The 6,041-nt window shown below is 32.3% G+C and overlaps 1 pseudogene; it reads right to left on the bottom strand.

The window, feature by feature from the left end:
• Positions 1–1,951: 1,951 nt before the first annotated feature.
• On the bottom strand, positions 1,952–2,891 carry LOC147828881 (olfactory receptor 5T3-like; annotated as a pseudogene).
• Between the last annotated feature and the right edge of the window lie 3,150 nt (positions 2,892–6,041).

Raw genomic sequence — 6,041 nt, 5'->3', positions numbered from 1 at the left:
TAAAGGGGTTAGCTAGGAAAGGTACGTAAGGACAGTAAAATGAAAGAATTATTTTAAAGGAAGAATAAGTGAGGTGTGCACAATGAAATATCGTTAAATTTTGTTTTATAAAATACCATTATTTTATACTTTTTATACTTTATACTTTTTATATTGATCTGGAAACAATAGATGATAGGAAGCTGATTTTCTCCAATATTTGATACTTGTGGTGCTGGTGTATGAAAAGAGAACCCAGAATCTCATTGGGATGCAAGAGAACGTCATGTCTTGCTGAATTTTTTCACAATATGAACCAGCTAGATGTGGGTATCCATTAGATCATTCCTGTTTCTTGATCTCCTCTTTGTACTTCCTAAATTCTCTTTATTTTGTTTAAACTCAAACAACTACACACTGATGTCCCAAAAGTAAATCTTGACTAAAACATTTCTTCAACAAATTTGAAAGGCCAGTGTGTATGAGAGAAACCTAAAGTGTGATTATTGAATGCTGGAAAATATTTGAATTTTAAAATATCAGAATATTATATAATGTGGAAGAAGTTTATTCCTTTCTTCCAGAATACTCTCCTAAAACATTATGGTTGGGAAAATGAATTTGATGGCTTCAAATAGCTTCATTTTTATAACATAGAATCTTACCTAAAATGACTACTCAGTGCTCTGTCTCTGAAAAGTGGAATGTTTGTTTTATTGTTTTTCTATTACCGAGGATCAAACTCAGTACTGCTCAATATCCCTGGACCAGAATGTTGAGTGTAGATTCTGCTTCCAAACAATTTCTATATCCAATAAGGATGTGTGACTAACATTTGCACAAATAACCAGGAGAAATAAGAAACAGAAGCACCATAAATATTACTTTGAATCTCTAATGTACATTTATGAATTAACTCTGAAAGCAACATTATTTTCATTGCTATATTCCGATGAAATATTCCTGAGAAAATCATAGAACAATCACTCCTTTCATATTTATATATATTTAGATATATTTCATGTATATATATACACATATAAAATATTATTGGATATAAATATTATGCACTTAAAACTAACCCAAGGCCACTCCTCATATACATAGATGAAAAACAGTACAAGGATATGAGCAAGGACCCGAAGTTGGAAGCAAGAATTGCAGCATCAAATAAACTCCACAGTCCTGGTAACAGCCATGTAGCAGCCACTTGTAGATTTCTCTCTAGGATATATGTTTTATCATTTGTTATTATTCTTACATATGAACTAAATAAACATTACTGCGCAGCATCAGTCTACTTTCTGGGATTCAAGTGGATTTTATCACTTGCTGTGATTAGGCAGTAGAAAGGAAGAACTCTACTAACAAAACATTTAATTTTTTATTATTTATTCTTTTGTTTTTTGTACCAGGGATCAAACTCAGGACCTTCAGCTAGCAAGGCAGGTGGCAGAACCACTGAGCTAAATCCCAGTGCAAAATATTTAGTTTTTTGAGAAAAGGGGGACAAAACCTCATATAGACATCTTGTTTTATTTCTGTATGTTAGTGTAAGTTGTGTAGTTGCAGTGACATCTTGCAAAAGAGTACTTGAAAAGTGAGGAATTCCATTCATAGTGGGTACTGGACAATTATAACATGTTTGAAGTCATTTCAAGCCATAGAATCCAGAAAACATGTTTTGAAATATTAATTTAAATTCAATTTATAAGAAGACTGACTTAAGCAATATATCACCACCTATTATTATTTAATATATGTAAGTGTAAATATAGGTATATGTATATTTGTAATTAATATACAGATGTTTTCATATACACTAGAAGAGTAGTTAATGATTTATTGGAAATATTTTGGAAATATAAGCACTATGAAAGAAAAACAAAAAATTTTTCTAGGTTCTGACCAGAGTTATATGGATCTACAATCACTATTATTTTAGGCTGTATAACTTTTTAAAATACACTTGTTAGAAACCAATTTCTTTCAAGAATTTTTGCATTGCCTCTTTTACCTCTTTATTCCTCAAACTACAGTTGATGGGGTTCAGCATGGGAATGACAATGGTGTATAATATGAATACCACCACATTGCATTCTGAGGCATAGATGGAATCAGTCTCATGTATGTGAAGAGGATTGTCCTGTGACAAATGAACACTCCTGCTAGTTTGGAGCCACACATGGAGGATCTCCTTTCAGCAGATTGCATCCTCAGAATGGCCAACAGGATGAAACCATAGGAGATGAGGACAATCAGGATGGTGACCACATGAATGGCGCCCACAAAATAGAAGAGTAGAAGTTGGCTTGTATGTGTATCAGAACAGGAGATAGTGAGGAGAGGAGGGATATCACAGAACATGTGGCTAATTTCATTGGATCCACAGAAGGACAGGCTAAATATGGCCACAGTATGTACCATGGTATGTACAATGCCACCAACATAGGAAGCAGTGATGACTGGGTGACATCCTCACTGAATACAGCAGTGAGTTGTAGGTTGCCATGTAGTGGTCATAAGCCATTGCCACCAAGAGAAAACACTCTGTGTAGGCCAAAGCAACAAAGAAAAGCATCTTTTGTTGCACATCCAAGAAATGAAAAGATTTTATCCTTTGTCAGAAAGTTGACCAACATTTCTGGTGTGACAACTGTGGAGTAGCAGGCATCCAAGAATGATAATACACTGAGAAAATAGTACATGGGTTTGTGGAGCCAGATGTCACTGATTACCAATGCTACCAGACCCAAATTTCCTACCAGAGTGAAGAGATAGACTGCAAGGAATAGGAAAAACAGGAAGACTTTCAGGTCAAAATTATATGTGAAACCAGTTGGGTTAAAAACGATTACTTCGTTTATGTTCCTCAAATGAATCACTTGTGTATCCATGGTTTTTTTTAGCATTCCCGATATTTCAGTTATTATTTACAGGTTGTAAAGGCAATATCTGAAGATAGAGTGTATTCCATCATATTCACCCCTTTGTATTTTGGAAAGGTGACCGAAATGCTTGTCATTGAGAGAAATAGGCAGCAATAAAGAAGTCCAGACCAAATCATCAATTACTGTCTTCAGTTACTGAATTGAAGAAATTATGCTATTCAGTTGTAAACTAAATCCATCTTATTAAAAGAATGTGTCCATTTAATTTGCTGACTTTTCAATATTTTCTGTGAAACTTTTTCACCTGCTCTCACATTGGATTTTCTTAAGGTTCATAAAGATGAAATAACTTTACCATTTTTCATTTATGGAATAACTTTCTTTATTGTTCTTAGTTTTTCAAATGAGAACATCTATACTTACATTATCAGATTGAGTTTAAGTGAGAGACGAAATGTGGGATTCACTGGATAATATTCTTGGTTAACTAGAAAATCTGATAAATTACTTTTATATTTTGTTTGTCAATGAGGGCAGCCTGTCTGACCAAAATGTGTCACACCCAATCTTCTGATAATTATTTCACCCTTTCAGTAGGTGGGGGACTGTGGGGGACAGAGTGAGAAAGCACCCTCTTAATTCAGATGCATCCTTTTTTTTTTTTGCAAAATATAAATATTCAGTTTTTTAATTTCTCTTTTAGATTTCCTGTTTCACTTTCCTTTTCTGAATCAAGATATTATCATTTTCCACTTTGGGCCTCTGTTTTTAATTTTTTAAACCACTATATGCTTTCACATTATAACCATACTAGTACCAGGTGTTTCAATTCCTATGCTAAATATATATTCAGTGTCTTAGGTTATACTTTGAGATATATTTGTGTCAAAAATTCATAATCATTTCTTCAAAATATAGATGACTTGAAGTTTCTAAAAGTACTCTAAATTAATAATAGCAATTAAAATATTTACAGAAGCTGTAAGGATAGTACTTACCACAAATGTGACAGATGCATGACTGACAAAAATACAGACCTTGGAATTTCTTATAAAACATGAATAATCTGGAATACCAAAGAAAAATCTTTCACTCACTACTCAAAATTGAAAACCAATAATTATTTCCCATGTTAAAAACACTGAGCTAGCAAAAAGAAAGAAGTCTATATAGCAGCTGCCACATTGGTAAGATTCTATCAAGGGTAAAATTTATGTGTACATTACCTTGTGAAATATGCACATCAACTTGAATCTAACTGGTTCTGCATCCTTGCATTGATGAGACAACTGTGGCCCAAGTAGATGTAGAAATTGACTAAGTGATACATTTGGTAACAGCCATATTCAAGCCATGGTTTTGGAGTGCATATGCTATTTTCTCTTCAACATAGTGCAGAATCATTCTGATATACTGAAATTCAGAAATCATTACCTAAAAATAGTACAAAATCACATCTGCATGTATTTGAATTTATTTAAAAGCAAGTTTTAAAAGACTATGAAGTTTTAAAAAAAGCTAAATAACTTACTTGATAAATTTTCTAATTGGTAAATAAATTTAAATCTCTTCATAAGAAAAAATTTAAATCACTTCACAAGAAAAAATTCCAAAAATATCATATAACTAATGGCCTATTAAAATGTAATTTTATCTCCATTTTTCCAATTGGCACAAATTATAATTCTTTTATTCTATTTCCATTTTTTATTATCTTTTTCCCTTTTTATTACCCTTTAAAGCAAATTCTTCATTCACTGCTCTTTTGGCTGATATTTAGAGGAAATTCTTCCTATTTTCTCTGTTATATTTCTTGAAATGAATGGAATTAATCTGTAATATAATCTCACATTAAGTCCTTTCCCTTTGACTTAAATACTAACATACTTTTAGATTCAAATTCAAGACTATACATTGTAAGTATTTCAAAAACAATGGAAAGCATCTCCTATTATCAACAGAAATGAACTGCTCACTGAATTAAAGCTAGGTAAAGTGGTATACATTGGTTTTATTATATCAGGTTCTTGAGGTCCTCTTGAAGTCCACAGAGATGCTGCAAAGAGAATACACAGGAACTTTCTTCTGGGATACAAAGTAACCAAGCTGATAAAATTTTTTGCTGCACAAAATGACTGAAAGATGTGGAACAATGATTTATGTGATAAAAATGATTGCATGAATATATATTGGTGACTGATAACAAGATGCAAATGTGTATACATAGATCTGGCAAGAAAATACTTCCAGAGTTTATAGTAAATATGTACAATTGGAATGATAACAAAAATCCAGTTCCCTTTTCTTGGAAATATAACCTGCTGAATTATCTCAGTATCTTGGAAGCAGACATACTATCTGATTATCAGAAAGCATGAATTAGGATGAATAATCATTGCTTAATGATCATTGTGCTTGTTTTAATTATTGATTCCTTTGTAAGTGTAATGCAGTTTACATAATTTTCTCTAACATACCTTCATTTTATTTAACATAATGTTTCATAATGTAGGCACATGCTATTGAACTAAGTATCCTCTTAACTTGATATATAAACATGTATCTTTTTGACTTATTTAAGTTTTCTCTGTCCTCTTTAGCATTTTATAGACTGACTTTAAGGGTGATGTATAGGTTTTCCTAATGTGAGCATATTTCTATTTCTGCTTTCTTTTCTCCTGTTTTACAAACACCATACTATGGTTGCTACATTACTCTTTTAACACATACCACTCATTATCCAAGCCTTTATGTTAAATTAAATGAAATGATTGCATAATACCATTTTATTTTCTTTCAACATACTTTCACACATTCTGTATTTTTTCATAAAATTTCAGTCACTGTTTTCTTTTCTTGTGCATTACCTAAGTGCTCTCTTTGCTCCCTTTCAACTTTCTGAAGTACTTTGTGCTATATTTACCTGACTTTTAAAATACTGTACTGAGGAATGGAGTGGAGGATGATTTGGAGTAGGAATCTTTACTAACAACTCCTGCATCTTCAAGAATCTCAACTATCCACACACATAGATACAGCTAAGAAATTTAAGTGCACAGTATACAGTTATAGCACAATACAATGGAAAGCAAAAAAGAACATAGGAAGAACAGTTTTCCATTCCCTGCATCACACCTTGCATAACTTAAGACAATACAGACCATAGATAGA

This window comes from Heterocephalus glaber, unplaced genomic scaffold (assembly GCF_053883595.1).
Source record: "Heterocephalus glaber isolate CG9 unplaced genomic scaffold, H.glaber_assembly_v1.0 deba00000896, whole genome shotgun sequence".
Lineage (NCBI taxonomy): Eukaryota > Metazoa > Chordata > Mammalia > Rodentia > Bathyergidae > Heterocephalus > Heterocephalus glaber.
The sequence above is the reverse complement of the archived record's forward strand: the minus strand, read 5'-3'. Positions and strand labels throughout refer to the sequence as shown.